We start from the raw sequence: 21,662 nt of genomic DNA on the forward strand, positions 1-21,662 counted from the left end.
TTGCTCTGCCCTGATCTATTACCCATCATCATCCTGCTGCAATTCCCTCACTACGAGGGAAGGGGCTGATTTCTGTACAAACTTCAGATCTGCCCATTACAACCCTTGTGCATGCTTAAGGTTTGGAGTGCATATGCTCCTCTATCAGAGGATCTAATCATGTGCAGAGGATAGTACGTATCAGGAGTGAACAAAAGATTCAGTTCCATTGGGATAAACACCCTGAAGTTGGAATTCTTATCCAAACCTCTTAGGCCTGCAAAATTTGGGTGGAGGAGGCAGCAAGGTCGAGCGTGTAATGTGCAGGACTGGACGTCAGCACCTAAATGTCTCAATGAAACGTGTAACAAATTCCTTCGTAAGAGAGAGATGCTTTAAAATCATGCCTTAAAATAAATGCAACATGAAAGATTCCCACTCCAGAGGAGAGAGACATGGGCAGCTCTGTCTGCTTCTTGGAATGAGACCAAACTAAATGTGAGGCACTAATTGTCTCGCAGCACTCAAAAGATCACTACATTAGAAAGCTCCTGTAAGAATGAAATACTGACCTGTGCTGGAAGAGAGTGACAGGTTCTTGCATTCTCCATGCAGGCAGAAGGAAAGGAGAATTGGATTCCTGCGTGCATAGGGAGTTCAATATTTGTTGCTAAAGGTGAGGTTTCCAAAAGCCTCTGAGAGTTAGGAGCACAGTTTCCATTGACTTTCAGTGACACTTGTGCTCCTAATTCTCTTAGGTGCTTTTGAAACAAATCTTCTCCTAAAGGCTTTGACCCAACTGGATAGAAAATTTCAACTAATGGCTGTACATAGCACACCTATCTCTGGTATGTAAATACTGTGCAAGGTTTAACAGCATGATAACAGCTGCCCTAGCAAGGCCTGTTGGTCTATTTCTCCATATTCTCATAGTTCTCAGTCCAGGCTGTTGGGTCTGAGTGTATTATTAGTTCTCTGCCCTGCTCTGGATTCATTCATGAGCTGTTATTATTGAACACACTCTTGGGGTTTTTTCTGTTCTGTCTCTTTGGGGAATGCTATGTTGAAGAGGTATTGATTGCACATTAAAATTCATAGGAACTGATTTTATTCCATTTATATTGTAGCTGTTTTGATTAAATTTAGACATAAATACTGGTGATTTGCCCCTTTCTTTTTATAAGAAAATATTCAGGTTTCCGTCGTAGATAGAAAGCCTGCAAAAATTCATTTCAGATCAGGAGAGGCTTGGTCTGAACAACTAGACAGGTGCAAAACAAAACTTCAGAGATGCAACCGGAGGAAATGTCTGTCTGTGTGTGTGTCAGTGAAGGAATTATAGAAACATGGATATTTAAAAAAAAAATGTTTTGAAAATTTACTATTGGGCAGAGATTTGTGCTGAGAATTACTTTTTATTATAGCTGATTTATTACCCCGTGAAAATGGGCTTTACTCTTGGAAAAATGTATACTGCGAATACCAGAATAGCGCGATCCAGTTTCCATAGGGCCCTCCAGCATTCATGTAGAGCGTTTTCACAAGAGGTGTCACAGCTGGTTTCCACTGGACCACTTTTTGCTAGGGAAGTAGGAATCTTGGCAGTCGTGATTTTTGTTGCTCCTCCAAAGGCAGACTTGACACCGTTAATGTGCCATGAAAGGTTTCTCCATAGGAATTGCACGTCCTAAATTGAGCTGTGCATATAGGATTGAAGAAGAGCTGTCATCTTCTGCATTTTAAAACGTTTTTCGGTGTGAGGTTCTAGGCTCTGCATCCTGTATTCCCTGCACGTGCCCAAATCATTGATGTAGACATTCAGAGTCCGAGGAACACAGTGTAACAAAGGCGATTACAAAATGAGCCTGTTTATAACTTTATTGCAATAAAGATTTAAGATGACTCCTTGCAAATGTGTTAAATGTAAGGGCAATAACTGGCACTCTTCTCAGTGTCTTGAATGCATTAGAAAAGCAACCTGTTCGGTGCCCTCTGATTGGCTCACCAGTTTGCTAAGAAGTTCATTTCAAATGTAGTAGGTAAGGTTATAAAGGTTGCCTCTTTGTTAGCAAGACAGTATAATCTCCTTGATGAAGATAATATGACTCCAGTGGGACGCTGGTTCTGATATGAGTCCCTGCTTGTATTAATGACTTTTAGGGGTGCCACTAACATGAAGGAATTGATTGTATTTGGGGCAGGGTTAAGATAGACCAAGGCAGCATTGGAAGGACAAAATTATAAAGTGTGTCTAAGCTCCCCACCCCTATCTATACTATGTCTCCACTACGTCAACATCTACACGTGGTTACAATACTGATGATCACAGCTGGGATGGACCAAAGAATCTAGGCTGTTATTTTTCTACTTAATGGATCCTGAGAAGCCCAGGACGCATGGGAGAAACTGTTCTTTCTCTCTTCTGGAGTTTGGCAGAAAAGGAACAGGATTCAGCTGAGGCGGAAATGTTCTTAACAGCTGCTGATCATAAAGGATTTTACAACTGATAAGAGATTAAACTGCTTGCTGCCCAGAAAGTGGAGCGAGGTGGGGAAAGGCACCTCTGTGCATCTGCAGTTGACGTGCAGTGTGGATACGTGAAGCAAGGACTGGTGAAGAAACCATACTAAGCAGTTTTGTAGCAGAGGGCTGCGTTCCAACTGCAGAACGAGGCCAGTTCATTTTACGAGTCATAAGTATGGCCTTCCTTGGGAGAGGGTGAACGGTGTCAATCTTTTTATTGATGAAAAGTGGGAGCTCTCTGGCAGGTCCTATGGTGTTACACCATTGCATATGGTGTGTGCATAAGATATACTTCACTCTTTTCTAGAGGTGGTTGGAAAATTTTGACTTAGCAAAAAAATCAAAAAGTGAAATATTTCAATTCAGTAATGCAACTACTGTGTGTTATAGGACTTATTGTTTGGATGCTTCCTGCTCCCGTTCTGTTCTGTGGCTGGGCTCACTGTCTGGGCTGCCTCTCTCATAATGCACCATGGTCTCCCATGTTGGTGAAGGGAGGCTGTGCAGCTTGGAGAACCTGTTAATGGTGCATCATGGGAGATCTAGTCAGGCTGGGGAGCCCATAGAAAAGAATGGGGACAACTGACCTATAGCTCTCATGAGCCACTGTGGCAGCATATAAAATAAAAATATTTTGGTTTTTGGCTGAAAATTGAAAATTTTGGGATTTCAAGCATTTACTTTTTTTTAACAAAAACCTGACATGTTCCACAGAAAGTGGATGCTTTTCAAGAAGAATTTCATTCTACTAAAACCCCAGTTTTTCATCAAAAAAACAATTTCGGCAGAAACTTTCGCCCAGCCGTACTCTTTGATTCCTTTGTTGGTGTCGCTGTGGGCAGGATGGATGGAGGAAATGGGTTTTACATTTCCTTACAGCATTGCTGAGATCTGCATGCATCCTGATCTCTTCTAGATGCGAGTTTCAAATTTCTGGGCCAGTTGCTGAGAAAACTCCATCTCGTGCACACATGAGCCTCATTCTTGAATGCAGTCCCTGTGGAATACAGATATCTTGGGAGGTCATAATTGAGGACAGCGGAGTGGCCTGTAGCTTACTAGGGCCAGTCTCATAAAAGTCTTCGAAGGTGAGGACTTTGAATTTGACTAGATATTTAGTGGGAGGGAGGCCGTGCAGAGAGTGGAGTGCTGGGGTGTTGTGTTGGGCAGATGGGTTGCTGGTCTAAACCATCAGTAGCTCTTTTTAAAGGTCAGTGGTTTCAAACCTACATGTGACCTGGTGTGTCTTTTACTGTTTTAAAAAATAAAGGAAAGCTGCTGATGCTTCATGGAGAATTTGAAAGACGTTTTCTTTTGAGCCGATTCAGCTGTAGACACTTCCATGGAAAGCACAACTTTCTTTATTATGGGTCCTATCTTGACTTCAGTGGGCACTTGGTCCAAGGGAAGACTACAGGGTTGGAAGCGTATCAGGTCATTATGTCCCATGATGTGGATGCCTTGTATCAGAGGTGTTTGCTCGGGAAATGGATATACAGTAACATCACACACCAGAGAATCACATCTTCAGGTGAGAGATAAACTCGATGAGCAGATGGTCATGTAAGAAATAAAGAAGCTGCCTACGCACCTGGTAACCTTAGCAATAGAGAACAAGGGAAGAGAAACTCAGAAGGTGAAAGGTACAGTATATCAGCAGGAGTGGTCCTCAACTACAGACTAAGGGCCTGATCCAAGTCTTTCCATTGACTTCAATTAGAGTTGGATTGGACTCTGTGCTGTTTGGTCATGTCAGGGGTCCGGAATAGCAGTAGGCTGGAGACTAGATCTGACCGCCGTCTTAGTTCATAAATTTTTGCAAGACTTTTGCCAGAAGCTGGGAATGAGTGACAGGGGATGGATCACTTGATGATGATCTGTTCTGTTCATTCCCTCTGGGGCACCTGGCATTGGCCACTGTCAGAAGACAGGACACTGGGCTAGATGGACCTTTGGTCTGACCCAGTATGGCTGTTCTTAAATGGCACCTCCCTTTTCTACCAGCTTGAATGATGGAAATATCGAGGGCTCAGCTCTTCTCTTGAGATTTCTGGCTGAATTTGATAAAGTCTAGCCCTTTTTTATGGTTTTGGCTCTGTCCTAGAACCAACACTGTTGACAGGTTCAGGCCCAGAGTCTTGACTTTCAGATCTGAGGTCCTGACTCTGCTGTGTTCAAAACAGAATGTCTTTCACAAGGTTCCCGTTGTCCCTTTAATGTGCAGAGCAGCAGCAACATAATGTATTTCTTCATAAATATGCTGTTGGGCTTATCCTTGAGGTTTCATGCACTATACATGACATCTACACTCTTGTACTAGGCCTTGCTTGTTTCATATGGTGCCTTGGGATGTCAGGCATGCAACCCACAGTAAAAATGTTATTGTATTGTATAGAGCAGCCTTTGATTCAACTCTTTTTTGTCCTGTGTGTACAGGGACTCCCCCGATAGAAACTTAACTTTGAATTTGGAGAAACTCTAGCATCTGGGGGAGGGAACTATCACATTCTTTAATTTTTTTTCTTAACTGATTGCTTCCCATGCCTCCCCCAACCCCACCATTCCCACCCCCTTAACTCCAGATTAATGATATTTTGCTGTGGGCTCCCGGATATTATGATGAAGTCTTTTTCTATCTGATCTGTAACTTACCTTCTAATATTAAGGACCTGATTCTGAGTGATGCAGCCAGGGGAGGATGACCAGATGTGGTTTTGTACTGTCTCGATTCTGGCCTGCTCCAGAGGGCAGTGCAATCTGTGGCATAAATTAACCCACTGCTCGGTGTTGGTCTAATTTATGGCAGCCTCCTGAGGGCTGGCTGGAGGCTGCATCACAGCCTGGAACCTCGGTAGCAACATGTACCCCATGCCCACGCAGCATCTGCACCAGCAGAAACTCTCTCCAGCCCCCTGAGGCATCTTCCTGGTCCCCATGTGTTGCCAGAGCAGAGTATAGGGCTGCATATGGAATCTCTCCCAATGGAAAGTGTGCATGCTCAGAAGCTCTGAAATCCAGGCCTAGCAATGGGAGCAAGTCACCTCTCCCTGGGAGAGCTAGTCAGTGAGGGAATCTGCTGGGGTCAGTTAAGAGCACAAGAGCTGAATGGAGGTGACAGAGTAGTGCCTGGCTTTCTCCTCTTGGCGGTGTGCTTGGCTGACTGCAAGAGCTGGGCTGTGTGCTGCTCCGGAGGGAAGGGATTCTGCGCAAGCTGGCATGCTGGTGCCACTGAGGCTAGCTGAGACGGTGATCTTGTTTCTCACAGTTAATAACTCCCTAGCACATATAAATGAGACACATCTGGGCTGGATGGGCCTTCTGGGATGTCTTGTATTGGTGCCAGCAGGCTGACCAACTGTTCAAGCCACTTGGGGGCTAACTCCTAACTCAAAAAGCAAATTTACCATCTATTTTGTGGCCTGGCACTTCTTACATTAACCTGCAGCATGGAACTTCGGACATATTCCCAGCTATGTAACTCAACTTTTTGACACCAAAGACGTTTACAGAGAACATTGCAGCCCGCTCTGGGGTGTAGCATGGCAATTGTTTAACAGCCCACAAGAACCCCTGACTCTTTATGTAGGCAGTAAAATAAACCTCTGAGCCTAGCAAGATATTGAAGGCTATGGGGGTATTTATTACCCCCCATTTTACAGATGTGCCCTATGGGGGAGCTAAGGCGAGAGGGTAAAGGATCTACTGAAGGTCATGTGAAGAGTCCTTCTGAGAGTGGGATTTGACATCTATAGACCTTGGCTTCCACTCCTATGCTTAGTCCATACCCTTGTCTGATATTTAGCTAACTGGTCTGCAATTTACTGGTGTATGTGTAAAAAGAAAAGGAGTACTTGTGGCGCCTTAGAGACTAACAAATTTATTTGAGCATATGCTCAAGTACTCCTTTTGTTTTTGTGGATACAGACTATCCCGGCTGCTACTCTGAAACCTGGTGTATGTGTGTATTTTTTAATCTTCTGTTTATTTAAGGAACACTATCTTGCTGGACGCTTCCCAGGTTATTGCATCCAAATTGAGTAACTTTTAGATTTGCTAAACTTCTCCAATTTCTCCATTAGCTATTGTCTGAAAGCACTGTTTGGTGCCAATCCTTTGGCCCTGGAGCTGTGAATTCTCATCACATAGCCAATTGTGACCCTATTTCAGAGGAATATTCCCTACTTTATTAGCAAAATAGTTATAATTTTTCCACTCTGTTCCTGCAAGAAACTCTCCGAATCCTATGTGTTTTGATGCTGTTTAAAGGTGTCTGTATTTTTCTCCCCACATGTCTCTCTTTAGCTTTCAAATGTTGGCAGGTGGACTTGGTGAGCCTCCAAGTTTTATCATTGCCAGATGCCGATATTTATTCTCTTTTTGTTTTCCCAATCTTGTGTCCCTGTAAATCTGATTTAGGACAACAGCTTTCTTAAACTTAAATAATTATGTAATGTCTCTGCTATGTACCACACTTACCTTCTGCTTCTTCGGTGTCGCTCTGGAGAGGGTCCGCTTTCTTTCACTAACAGTTGTCCATTTTGTATAGCAATAAAACAAAACAAAAATACCACCAAACCCACTATTGCTCCCAGTGAAGACAGGTGGATACTGAACAAAACACACTATCTGTGTCACATGTGTGAAACTTGGTTGACTCGCCCACTCCTGTTTCCCATTCTCTCTCTTGTGGTTGGGAGACAGCGTGATCCATGAGATAAGGCACTGGACTGGGAGCTAGGAAGTCTGAGTTTTCTTCTCAGTTCTGTCAATGATCTGCTGTGTGACCTTAGACAAGTCACATCAGCTGTCAGTGCCTCAGGTTCCCCATCTACAAAATGGGACTGAAATGACCATCTCTCTTTTTGTAAAATCTGTGAGGTCTATGGCTGATAAGTGCTCTATGGGCATCATCCGAACCCCATCCAAGCGAATGGAAAGGGTCCCATTAATTTTTAATGGGGTTTGGAACAGATCCCAGAAGAGGTAAGTATTTTATGAATTCACTCTTTTTATTAGCATGGCTCCAGCTTCCACGCCGGTTTTCGTAGCTGCCCTTGTCTCTGACTGCACTGAAGTGAAACCCCTTGATCAGTTATAAATGAATAGTTTAATGAATTATTTCGGGCTGTCCATCTCAAAGCAGTAAAAGTGCTCTAGGCTGACCTTTTACAGTTGTACATTCTTATAGGGATCCTTAATTTTCAGACAATACAACCACACACCAAAGTGGAAGCCACACGCCTAACTGGAATAAGGGCTCCCCATGGGAGTTAGGCACTTCTGAAAATCCTAACTGGCATCTAGATGCATCTTTAGGCACCTAAATACCTTTAAAAACCTGCCCCAAAGTTCTTTCTGTTTAAGGTTCCTCTGTTGGCCCCAGGGCATCTTTGCAAACCTTCCTTATGGTTTTCTGCAAAGTAGCTGGTGTCAATTTTAATCCATCAAAGTCTTGCTTAATTAAAGTCACCTGATGCAGTTATTTCCCAATCCTTCAGTGTTTCCTTTTAAAAGTACAGGATGCTAGCTCCCTGATCTTGTGCAGTCTAGCAGCTGGAGAACACTAACACGGCAAGTGGAAGCAATTGTTTTTTCATAGGAAACCATGGCAAAGCTCTCCCTAGCTACCTCAAACCATGCACACATTCAAGCTGCCTGTGGTATCATGTCTCAAGTTCCCCTTTCTCTAAAGTTTCCTCAGAGTATAAGAAAGATTGGGCCTTTTTCAATGTGTTATTGTATCCCTAGCAGCAGCCGCTGTAATGGTGTCCCTAGCCTCTGTTTGCCAGAAGCCAGGAATGGGTGACGGGATGGATCACTTGACGATTACCTGTTCTGTTCATTCCCGCTGGGGCACCTGGCACTGGCCCCTGTTGGAAGACAGGATACTGAGCTAGATGGACCTTTGGTCTGACCCAGTATGGCGGTTCTTATATGAATTTTTCACTAAACCCATACCAATTTGATAACTAGAGGGCACGTGTTTCCTTCAGAACAACATTCACTTCCGGGTACGCTCTCATTTACTTTGGTCTTGTTTCCGTTGTTGGGTTTAGTGTGCAGGCGCTGGGCGCAGGTGCTGGCTGGTCATATGCAGGAGGTCAGACTAGATGATCGGGCCTTAAACTCAGACTCTCTAGAGAAAACAAAATCCCCATCTTTGAGGATGGTGCCCAGGGAGAAGGATGGTCTCAGAGCTGATGCACAGGGTTGGGTACTCAGAGAGCTCAAGTGAGTTTCTGCCTCTGTGGAAATGAACAGCCAAACTTCCACTGGTGTCAGTAGGGCCAGGATCTCACCCCTCAGTCCTGCTCCTCGCTCTACCATTGACTGTGAAAGTAAATTGTTTCCCCAGTCTGAGCTTCAGTTTCCCCATCCATAAAGTGGGAACAATCATATGTACCTCCCAGGCACTGGGCAGCCTAAATCAGTAAATTCTAACGTACTTAGAGATGACTGGGGGGAAGTGGGTAGAAGTGGAGAGTATTATTAAAAGGGAACAAGGGAAGTAGAGGGAACAAGAGTAGAATGTCTGAGCCTGTGTGTTAGAGGGTTTGGGCTGGCTGTGAGAATAGACGTTAAAAACCTCAGTAGCACAGTGCATTTATTCTGAGACGCTTGATTTCCGGAACCTGAACCCATAACGTACAGGAGAAAATCCCGCCTGGCCCTAAGAGGGAGACTCTGTAGAGCACAGACAGTGGCGAGACTTTACCTCCCAAACATTCTTTTGGTGTAGCGGTGCGAGACTCACCGCCGTGGCGCCTCCTGCTGGCCATTCTGGGATTAGCTCAAGCCCTTCCGCAGGGCTCCCTCCTCCGGTGGTGTCTCTCTCGCCGTTACTCCTGTTTGGCTGTCCCCACCACTCTGGGACCCACGTCGCTCCCCGGACCACAGCGTCCTCTTCTGGGCACAGCAGGCCAGGGAGAGACTGCCCTCTGCTCTGTTGAGCAGCCCTTTATATATGGCCCCTGCTGGCCCTGACTGGCTGCTGCAACAAACCACCTCCAGATTGGCTCGCTTAGTGAGCCCTCCTCTAATTGGAGGGTTCTACGCAGGCTCCCTCTGGCCTGCTTTAACCCTTCCTCTTCCTGGTGTGAGGCAACTGTCCCACTACAGTGTACATTGTACGTCTGCAGTGTGTCCAGAGTCTAAACGGCTTGCTTTCATTCGGCTTCACATTAAAGAGCATGAAAGAAATGTGCAGACCAAATTTGATAAGATTAAGGTCCAATTGTAACATATTAGCATCCATTTTCCATAACGACCTAGGAATGCAATCTCGACGGTGAGATGGAAGTATCAGAATGTCATTTTAATGGACTCTGCCGCTGAGAAGTCACAAAATGATTCTGTTGAAATGGGATTTTAATAGACTTTTTCCCTGATACTCGCCACAAAGGCTTTTCTGCTGCAAAAGGTGCAGCAGTTTGTATGAAGATTGAGCTTTTGTGGGCAGCCTAGTTCACATGTAATTGTGCTGTTGACCATTCAGTAAAAACTTGGCTCTAAGAAGCGCCCTTTTAGGAAAGGAGTTTTTTCTTAGAGATGAGAATTGAAATGGAACATTTGATACTTAAATGTCTCTCTGTTCGCTACTCCTTTACCATGCTAGCAACAACAAAAAAGAAAAGCGGATCATTGTTTTCTGTAAGGCCAGGTCATACTAAGTTTTACTAGCTTGTTAATTTCAAGTTGTTAATTTAAAGTGATGCACCCTTCACATGCAATGGTGAAGCCTAGAAATGCTCTTTGTTTGACTTTTGAGATAATTAGCTAATACAGGGAGATTACGATCTCTGGAAAGGATACTGGGCGGGGGAGGTGGGGTGAAATGTATAATAAAAACAAAAATGTGGACATAAAATTGATGCAAATGGGAAAAATAGAAAAGTCCCTGCAAAACACAGGAAATCAGATTTAACTGCTTAATGATCTGCATTCAAATAGGCAGAGATCTCTGCCGGGCTGTTGAGTGGTGTTCTCATCTGGGAGTTTTTTGTCCTTCAGATATATTGTAGCAGGTGAGCACTGGTTGCTACCCTTGGGTAAATGTTTTCTTTGTCATATTCTGATGCCACAAGAAGCACTAAGGTGAAAACTGTTGGAAACAAAGTTGGAGCAGGTGTGTGAAAAAATCAGGTTTTTTTTGGTAAATTTGGTGCCTACTTTTATGTCCGTAGGCATAAAAGAGGGTGTTTGACGGAGCTGGCAGGCATGCATACAGATAGTTATTATTGTTTTTAAGATTTGTCTTCTCAGAAACTCTTTTGTTCTAAATAAATAACATTTCCTTTAAGGAGGTGCCTGGCCACTGCTTACCTCTGTCACTGCTCCAGGAGAAAACAGAGCTACAGGTGCTGGAGATAAGTCTGTAAACGTGACTGATATGGAGAAAGTAAATAAGGAAGTGTTGTTTACTCCTTTACATAACACAAGAACTAGGGGTCACAGGCAGCAGGTTTAAAACAAACAAAAGGAAGTATTTCTTCACACAAAGCGCTGTCAACCTGTGGAACTCATTGCCATAGGTTGTTGTGAAGGCCAAGACTATAACAGGGTTCAAAAAAGAGCTAGATAAATTCATGGAGGGTAGGTCCATCAGTGGCTAATACCCAGGTTGGGCTGGGATGGTGTCCCTAGCCTCTGTTTGCCAGAAGCTGGGAATGAGGGACAGGGAATGGATCACTTGATGATTACCTGTTCTGTTCATGCCCTCTAGCACCTGGCATTGGCCGCTGTTGGAAGACAGGATACTGGGCTAGGTGGACCTTTGGTCTGACCCAGTATGACTGTTCCTTTGTTCTCAAGTCAGACCTGTTGAGGTAACCGTGGTTAATTACAAGGGGCTGCGGCCCAGGGCTCAGTCTGAGAATGGGAGAATCACGTGATTGCATCCTAAGAGAGGTGATGGCAAGGGCTGTAGGTTTGTCACGGTGGTAAAAATGTCACCATAGTGTGACTTTTCTTTGTCTGCCTGTGTCCATGATTTAAAAGGCCATGCAGCTAGGCAGAGCCACCCTGGGCTGTGTCCCAAATGCTTTTGTCACCACAGGGCTGCTTTCAGAGGTTCACCTATTGGGGGTGGCAGGTGGTGTTCCCAGTACCAACCTCTTTGACACTTTTCAGGTTTACCGGAGGTGTCTGGGGGGAATTTATCCCACCTCCTTGTAGCCTGAGGGAGTCTAGTCTGTGCCCATCAGAGGAGATTCTCGGAAAGCAACCAGCTGAAAGCAACACAAGCGCTCCACTCCCAGCTCTGCATGCGCTGGTCTTTCCCTGTGTAGACCTCATCTCGTTACAGTTGAGTGCCCAGTTCTTTTTCTTCTGGACACCCATAACATGCACTGATCTGAGGTCTCTGTGGAAACAGTGTATCCAGTTTACTCGCTTCACCTCAGTTCAACACAAGGCACTCAGACAAGCTTATAGGAAACCCAAATGGAAGTTTGTTTAACAAAGCTTGAGAAAAAGATTCAAATAAAAGCCAGTAAAAAGGTTAGGAAACAGAAGGTTACAGGTAAAAGAAAAACATAAAACTCAATCTATAGCCTATACTTATTAACAAGTTACGTTCCTGGCTAATATATTTCATTCAGGCCATACAGTGCTTGTCCAGTCCAGAAACTGGGATCCGCTTTTCATGAGACACTGACTAGCAGAGTTTCTCCTCTGTAATGGATAACATCCTGTGCCTTTCCTTTTCCTCTTATACAGTTCCAGGCTTTTTGGCTGTTTTCATAATCAAACTGTTTGATTAACTTCAGCTCAGCCTTGAGGGTCCCCTATTCAGAATCATTTCTCGGGGTTCTCTTGTCTTTATAAAAGCTCAGGCCTGCACCTGGTCCAGACTGTAAACCCAGGGCTGGGCTGGGTTGAAAGATTTTGATTGATCTCACTCTTGAATGAGTTAGCAGAGATCCCACCTGCGTCCGGTGACTTCATCTCCAACAGGTTGCTTCATCTCCAGCAGTTTTGGAACATAATATTCCATGTTTTGCATATCTATTAAAATATTCCTCACACAAACATCTCACAATAACCATGGCAATCAGCTAGTTTTTAGCTTTCGGCAGAGACAATACTCTTGGCAGTGTAATTTTTTTCATATATCCCTGGATTAAACACGCCAAACATACTTTAGAGAAAGGGGTGATGTTGATTCTTGGATTCCCATTGCTAGAAATACGAGTATCAAGGGCTTCCTGGGATATCGGGAGGATGATCAGACACAGGTGAAATGTACCGCTGCCTGGGCATATCTGTGGGTTTTGATGGGAGAGAGCAGCTTTAATTTCCACTGGGGGCTCCGTGGGAGAGTCACTGGCAGAGGCTGCAGCTGGGATGTGCTTAATTGGCTCAAACCCTAGCTGGCCACATCACCTTCCCAGTTGCCTGGCCTGTTGAGAGAATTTCAGAATGCTTTGTTTGGATTTTTGACCTTTTTAAAACCTTTGTTGCAGTCTAACTCGGTTAAATTTTGAAGCAGTCATTTTGAACTGGAAAATAGGAATTTTTCATTTCAAACATGTTTCATTTTGACAATTTCAAAACTTTTTCCTCAACTCTTTTTCGAGTTGGGAAACAGATTGAGACTGCCACTGTTTTGGTTTTGATGCATCAACGTTCGATGAAAAACGATGAAGTCAAATATTTCCCAGCCAGCTCTCCTTCTGTGTCTACTGCTAGTGTGGTGGGATCTCCTTCCTAAGTAAACCAATCCTTGACTTCCCTACCTAACCTGGACTTTCCATTGGCACAAAGGTTTTATGGGGATCTGGTTACATGAAAACAAATCCCTACCCAAAACTGGAACAAAACATGATCGTATTTTTTTTTTTTTTTTTTAATCTATAACTGCAGTTTTGGCCCTTGGAAACCAGCGGCAGGCGGGAGTGATGCAGTAGCATTGACGCTTGGTTGTTAACAATTCTGGAATGTCAAGTGTGGCAGGCAGTGTGGCTCAGTGAGTAGAGCAGGGTTGTGGGATTACAGACATTTGGGTGCTGTTTTGGCTCTGTCGCTGACCTGATTTGTAGCCTTAGGCCAGTCACGTCACTTCTCTCTGCTGACCTCCTTTTACAATGCTTTAATGCATACTATACACTGCAACATTTCTTTTTTTATAAGGGTGAAGACAGCCTTGTTTTCCCACATACTTTTAAAGACCTTTCGAAGCATGATGGGTTTTTTTGGTTCTTTGATCTTCGAAGAAGTATTGGGTTTGCGAAAGGCAGCGGCTTCCAGTTTCTGTATAAAACACCCCATTCGTCAAAACCTGCTTTGGTAGCGCCACTGAATAATATATCCGTTCCTGTGAATAGCTGCTGACCAAAATCTTGCTTCAGTTGCTTGGGTGGAGGTTTGACTCTAGCGAGGTTCTGTCTGTTAGCGAAATGGATTTCGAAGCTGTGCAGTCTGTCGAGGTCCCACCCACATCCCAAAAAGCCATTTGTGTTCAAATTTGCTACCAGGCAGTTTTTATCGTACTAGCTGATCATTGCAGGATGTTAGGCGGTCAGCAGCGAAGAGTTTATCAACCATTTTAAGAATGGATGGGCATCTATTAATGAAGGGTATCAGTTTGTCAGATGGTGCTAAAAGATTCTGCAGATGGGGTGCTGTGTGTAAGAATAAGACAAGTGTTTTCTTGGGATGAGCAGATTTTCTGTTGTAGTCTCTTTGAAGTGCAGGTGTTTTAGAATAAGATCGTAACAGTCATAGGCAGCCGCTTCCTATCTGTTTTATTTGTACTAGGGGAGTGAAATTTAATCCAAAGGACATTTATATTGAATTTCTGGAATATCTTTTACTGGGTGGGACACTCATGGTGTCTAGGGAAGAGTCCTGGCCCTGGAACCTACCGGAACAACTGTCTGGAAATTGGACTTGATGCTGTTTTGCACTTACAGCATCTTCCATCTGTAAATCTCAAAGTGCTTTTATTGGAACATTAAGGAATTAAGCTTCCCAGTGCTTCTAGCCTCTCCGTCCTTGAGTTTGATACTGTATTTGTCATTGCGAGCTGTTGGACTGGTTCAAGAGAAGCAAAACACAGGCAATCAGGAGGGAGGTTCCTGAGACAAGGAGTAATGGAATTTCCCCAGCCCAGTGTTCTACAGCCTTTGTGTCTCCTCCACATCTATGTCTTACGCAGCTGACAAATATTCCTTCCCTTGGGCACCTAGAAGAGGGAAAACTGAGCTAAAGTTAACCTGAGACCAGGTGCCATCTGCTCATGTATACAGTTAATAAGAATGCACCCTATTGTAGTACATGTGGTGCTGTTAGGACTGGAAAACTAGAGCTGAAATAGTCAACGTGATTTTGTTAGCTTTTTTCCACACAGCAGAGCAAAGGGTTACTCAAAGCTCCATGTATCTGTATGTGATTCACCACCATGCACAATCTCTCTGCCATCAGAACATTGTATAAATTGCCTCTTTGAATAGTAAGATTTTCATTGAAGTCTTATTCGTCTTGGATAAAGAACAGTTCAAGCACATTTCTTAAGTCTTGATTTCATTAACACGGTAATGCAGTTCATCAGAACTCATAAATATTTATCTTTAAAAATTCTTTGCACAATTTCAAAAACATTTCCCATATTTTAAGAGGAGGTTTCATGTTCTTTATTGTGCAATTACCTTTTCTTTCCATAGATACACTGACAAATCTCTCTGATGGCCATAATGAATGGGAAGCCATGTTCTTTTCCAGGCATTTCACAAAACCTGGCATCTCATGTTTTCAGAAGCACTCCCAGAGGGGGAGTGACACACAGGGATTCCCCTGGCGCATGTCATGAGTCAAAAGGATTTGCAGTATTGCCAACCACAGCCACGTAAAAATCACGAATCAGGAGCTAAAAATCATGAGGTTTTTTTTTTTTTTTAAACAAATAAATTTTTGTGGGGGAGTTTTTTTTGGTTATTTTATTTGGCTTCTGAGTCTTTAGAGGTGCCCTTGGTTCATGTTTGCAGGCTTTTCTCTGCAGCCATGAGCCTTGGAAACTTATTTATTTTCATAAAGCTGAGATTTCCACCTAATCACATGCCTCCGGACACTCAGGATTTATGAAACACATTGAATATTGTCAGATGCATCCAATGAAGTGAGCTGTAGCTCACGAAAGCTTGTGCTCAAATAAATTTGTTAGTCTCTAAGGTGCCACAAGTATTGAATATTGTGAGATTCATGATAAAATCATGAGTTGGCTACACTGGGCTTGCTAAACATTGATACATTAGGGCATCCCCCATGATAGATGCAGGGCCTTTCGTTTGGTGCTAGGGACCAGCAGGGAGAAACTGATGGCCCGAAGAACTATTTACAAAGACATGAAAATAGCAGTGGGGGAATACACAAAATGTGAGACGTTCATTTGGGTTACGAATCCAGACCTTCCTTCTCGGGTACGCTACAGCCCCTTTGTATTGCTGGGGCTATTCTGGAAAACCAGGAGCAAATTACAGTTACGCCCACTTACACATCCAGAATATGGAGAGGGGCCTTACTGTAAATGAAACTCAAGCCCCCGACGTTCCGGATGTTTCTTTCAACTCCTCTTGCAATATTCCTGATATTTTCTGATGTTGGCCATGTTAAAAAATAAAATGGAAACAGCCTTTCTTGTGGTTCCATCGCTTCAGCAGGACACAGAAGGAGCAGAGGCATCATAAAAGTGGGGTAAAAGTTCCTGAAAAGAGATCCATCTATTATACGTATAGATAGATATAACTTGAGATATAAATAAATCTATACATTAACCAAACTTTTATTAGTATTAAAATGTTTGATATTTAAGCAAAGTTTTTAGAAAGCTTTGGATTTTACTCCAAATAGGCTGCTCACTTTAATACATACATACTTTTGTTTTAAAACATAGATTGGGGGCGGGGGGAGGGCAATTGAGTATTTCAAATTGTTATAAAAATAGTTTTTTGATTTTTTGTTTTTCACATTATGAAACAGATTCCCTGATTTAAAGAATAATTCAACATGTTATTGAAAACTGGGTAACATTGATCACAAGTGGTTCAATGGAAAGTTGTTTGGCAGAGCGGGGCTGGTCACTTTTTATTTTTAATTATTCCCCCCCCCACACTTTTTTTTTTGTTTTCCTGTCTTAGGTGGCCTATTGATTCCAAGCACCGATTCCATCCTGAATGAAGTCTTCTCCAGAAGTCCTGAACCAGGTATTTATTTCTTTCATTTTATTTACATTAAAATGCCAGGCCTGATTCTGCTTTCACTTAGCCCAGTGTATCTGCATCAAATTCAGCAGCATTACTCCTGGCCTCGAACCTGATCCAATGCCCATCCAATCAATGGAAGGAGTCCTATTGACTTTGGAATTGTGACTTTGGCATCCTATGGACATTGTGTTTGTGGTGTGAGAGAGGTGAATGGAGCCCATTGGTTTGATCCCAATTCTTTATTTGCAATAAAGTGGCCAGTGTATCTGTCTTCCTAGCTGACAATTGCAGGAATTCAATTATTCTACAAACCCTATTAGTATATTAAAGAGACACATCAGCCAAACCTATTTGTGTTATATTTTGCTTTTTATTGTGTTCATTAAGCAGGAACCCTTTTATTATTAAATAGTTTGTTCCAATTTGTCATTGTGGCAGGTGGGGTTGCTCTGTAATCCTCACCCTATGGGACCAAATGTGGTACTGCAGGCATCCCCACCTTACTCTGTAAGTTTTGGCCACCCTGACCCTATGCCATCAGCTCGGCGTCATTTTGTTATTCAGTTGTTGAGAGACTAGCAACTCATGATTTGGCTGTCTGAGCCTTTGCATAAAGAAACAAAATCTCAAATGCAAACACTTTCTTGTAGTGTTTGGAGGCAAGGCCCTGACCTAGCCTTGGGGTTCTGTGCTAGCACTGATGAACTTCTCTGTTCCATTCTTCCCCAGCTCTGCTCCTGGAGAGATGCAGGCGAGCCTTCTTAACTGGCCTGCTGGCTCTTGATTGGTCAATGTTTCCTCAAGGCCCTTCTATGCCCCTGGAGGACTGTCTTGTTGGCAATCTGGTCTGAGTGGGTTTTCTTTGAGCAGAGGGTGTCGGGGGCACCAATGCCTCCACCAGGGGGCAGGAAGGCCTGATAGACCCTCTCATGGTCATGATTCAGAGTAAAATTACCGTGGAGTAGCTTTTTAATCGTTGCAGTAGAAATTGCTCTTTTTATTTTCCTTTGTGATATTGACTGATAAATGCTAGTTTTAAAATAATTTTAGTCAGCGATACAGTGTTTCATTCTTCAGCTCTCATATAGTATTTCATCTACAGGCCTCAAAGCACTTTGCAAAAGAAGGTGAGTATAGTTAACCCCCTTTTCAGATGGGGAAATTGTGGCACAGAGGTGAAGTGCATTACAGGAGATCACACGGTAGGTCAGTGTCTGAACCAGGCCCTCCTGTTCCCTGCTCAGTGCTCTGCTCTCTGTACCATAGTGCTAATAATTGACTGCCCTTGAATGGTGCTGACTATACACCTGCAGTGTCGCGGAATGGAGCAGGGACAAAGTAACTTTCTCTGCAATGGAAAAAAGCGGCACGGTGTGTGCAGTTGAGAGCTAGATTGTCATCATGGAAAATGCCAAAGGGGTGTGGCCTCGGAGCATATCAAGTGCCCCCTCCATCCATCCCGGAGAGTAAGAACGACAGTGTTAATTGATTCATTCAGTGTCAGCGAGACGCGATGAATGTGGGACAGGCCACAGAAAGGAATCCTTATTTCCTTATTAACAAGGGTGTCCTTAGAATCTTCTTGTTAGCTTCTAGCACTGTCATATGCCCTAACAGGGGAGCCAGCACTCCTGTCGACTAGGCACCAGTCGGTTCCCCTGGAGCAGGCTGACTGGGGATATGCAGCTAATTAGCTGATTAGGCTCGGGGGCTGATGAACCAATTAGCATCAGCTAAGGGGTATAAAAGAAGAAACAGGAAGGCAGTGGGGGAGAGTGGACCTGGGTTACCAGAGCACAGTGTGCGCAGAGATCCCAAGGAAGGGGGACCTCCGTTTCTCTCTGGCCATGTGGGAAAGGGCTAAAGGACAGGAAACACTGTAAATACCTTTGCTACACAACACTGTATTGGTGCAGGTGATGGCAATTTCATGTCAGGAGCGCTGGAGCAATGTGTGAAGTGGGGGTGCTGAGAGCCATGGAACCAAACTGTAAACCCTGGATAGGATGGGAACCACTTCAAGCCAAGGGGTGCGGGAGCACCCCTAGTTCCAGCACCTATGTTTCATGTGTGTGTATTTACATTCCCACTTGCTGGAGAGTCTGAGAGGTGTCTGGGGCATCAGAGGGTGGCGATGGAGTGTGCCCTGTTACAGGGCCATATAACTCCCTCAGTCCCTGTCTGCTCATTTTGGTCCACTTCTTGCAAGCTGCAGGGATGGTGTCTTGTGCCCGTGCAGAGCCCCATAGACTTCCCAGATGCTGCGTATCATAGATCAAATGTGTGGAAGAGGAAAAGCCCTGCCCGTGTCTCGAGAAATCCAACATTTCTAAAGTATTTGAAATCTTGTTGATTTTTGTCATCCCAGTCCTCAGTCTCCTTTCATCCCGTTAAAGTGGGGGCTGGATCACGTTCTCAAGTGACCGCAGAGACCCTGGGAGGCATGGGAAGTTCTGATTGTGCAGTTAAGCCATACTGAAGTACTTCACCTACGCATGTGATAGTTTTCATGTGCCCCTTCCTGGTGTTGTTTTTACTGTACATTATTTATAACTCCGCTAACATAGAAATAAGTAGAGCTGCAAGCATACAGCAACAAGAAACAATCATCTGGGTAAAATTCGCCCCTTTGCAGAGGGCCAGCATAAGAGCTATGTGTCTCTTTAATGTGGGACATATGTGGTGCACAAGCACTGAGCCATCCATTTGCATAAGAGTCAATGTCACGCTTAGTGAATATTCTTCCACATAGAAACTGCTGATCTGCTTTCCTGGTATGGGCGACTCCCTTTTCTGTGCTTGTTCCCCAATCGATTCAGATGAACAAGTTTGCATAGCAGGAACATTCATGGGAAATCAAAAACACAGAGTGTACTTGTGCAAATAAATATTCACAAGAGGATTTACATTCAAAGTGCTTGCACGACCATTTTGGAAGGCTCTTCTTAGAACTCACCAGATAGATGTGTTGAATGTTTACGAATGTTTGTGGGCAACTAGCAAACAGAAAAAGTCAGGGAGACTCCAAACTGAGTAAGCTTTGATCACCATGGCTGCGAAAGAAATGACAGTATGTGGCTCAGGTGAGTAACTGGCTGCCATGAATAACAGAGACTTGTAGCGACTAGTTTGTGTTTGTAACAACCACAGTAGCATTCCATTTTTGTAGGTAAATTTCTGTTAAAGCAAATGAGTGGGGAATCATTTCCTCTTTTACTTACATTTCAGGGCTTTGGTCTATGGCTCTGCTTCCCCATCACAAAAATCTAGGGCAGGGTAAGGCAGGCAGCTGCTGTCAACACGTGTAGCTAGAGAAACACAGGAGCCTGAAATTGGGACTTGACAGGTTTAAAAAAAAGTTTTCCAATTCATGATGATTGGGTGAGCTAAAGTGGGGGTGCAAAACGTGCAGTTTACACGCTGTGGCAGATGGAGTGCGTCACAGGTAAAGCAGCCAGCAGGAGCATGTACCTTTTGGGAACCAAGTCTGATGTTAGTTTTGCTAGGAAAAATCAAAAGTTACTACTCAACTCAGTGCAGTTAAGTAGAATTTAGATTGTTGCGACTCAGATCATAATCTGGCCCTATATTTATTTTCTCTCTGTGTGTCCCTGCTTTGCATTACACCTTCCCGTTAGTTGTTTTTCTTGCTACATCCCTTCCACTCCTTCAGCACTAATTTTTCACACACACTGGATGTTAAATCAGGACGAACTATGCTACTTATTACTGATACCTTTTTTCTGTCCAGTTTACAAATTCATCCCTGGTATCATTCCAAGGCCCCTGATTTGTAACATTTATATCAGTGTTGAATTTGACGAGAGAGGCTTAGATCAGTTTGGTTAAGAGTCAAATAAGTATTCAAATGTTAGGTTTCTTATCCAGACAGAATCAAATCTCTGAACCTTTTGAAATTCTCAGCACCACATGTATAACCATTGGTTTCTGCACGGCTGATTCCTCTAGCAAAATATTGGTTGTAATGCAGAGTTCATTTTATGTCTAAATGCAAGTCAGCTGCAGTGCAGTAATCTTGAAAATGATAATATTGATTATTGTGGTGAAATAAATGGTCTGACTCTGCAAATGGAAATAAGACTGGGAATTGGGATCACTGGAGTGGAGAATTGTTTAAGATATGAAAATGCTGAATTAATTGGCAGCTCTGATTCTAGCAACACAATTAGTTTATCCAGAGAAGGTCTAATTATTTGGGGCTAGCACAAGTATTTTCCCTTGTAGTGCATGATTCATTTGTGTGTGTTATCCCCTCTGCTACAGCACACTGCCCTCTGGTGTCCAGACAAGAGATGATGATTAGAGATAATAGAATCCTTTTCTGTGGTAGAAGCAGTTTTGGAAAGTCAGCAACTGTCTTTGTAAACAAGACAGACTTGTTACTATGAACCACGTGCTGCTTTAAGCTTTTTCCCAGTCGTTAATAAAGCATAATCACTTTATATAGTATGTGAAAGTATCTAAATTTGTGCCCCAATGTTGAAATACAAACAGATTCTGTCTGTTAAAACCCCAGCAGCTATACTGCGTGGCTCAGGATAGGTGCCTTGTTTGGGGATTACAGCTGGGTATATTATAGAGGGGATGCATGTAATTTGTAGAGCTTTGGAACAGAGGAACATTTAGTTTGATAAGGAGAGTCACCATTTGCCTACCTCTAGTTATATTAACCCTTGGTAGTCTCGCCTATTGATATGTAAGTCTTTGGAGATTATCTCATATGAAATCTCAATTATTTCCAGATCTATAGATATAATGCTACTCATCCTCATAAACCTCAGTTTTGCTGACAGTGTCTGGAAATGGCCTCTCTCATCAAAGTTTTCACAGTGCAAATGGAAAGAAGCCAAATATTTTCAATAGAAAACACTGGCTTTTTTAAAAATTTCCTCTTTTTCATGGTTGTTCCTTGAATATATTTCATGCATTATCTTTAGTCCA

The 21,662-nt window shown here is 43.4% G+C and overlaps 1 protein-coding gene across 23 annotated transcripts in view; it reads left to right on the top strand.

Annotated features, from left to right (window-relative positions):
- LOC102936124 (BTG3 associated nuclear protein) overlaps positions 1 to 21,662 on the top strand; it is a 420,839-nt gene that overhangs the window by 325,216 nt on the left and 73,961 nt on the right. For all 23 annotated transcript variants that reach the window (XM_037877649.2, XM_037877637.2, XM_037877645.2 and 20 more), the window contains one exon: positions 16,635 to 16,700. The gene's annotated coding sequence lies outside the window, so the exon portion shown is untranslated. The remainder of the gene's footprint in view (positions 1 to 16,634; positions 16,701 to 21,662) is intronic.

The sequence above is a fragment of the Chelonia mydas genome, chromosome 12 (assembly GCF_015237465.2).
Source record: "Chelonia mydas isolate rCheMyd1 chromosome 12, rCheMyd1.pri.v2, whole genome shotgun sequence".
NCBI lineage: Eukaryota > Metazoa > Chordata > Testudines > Cheloniidae > Chelonia > Chelonia mydas.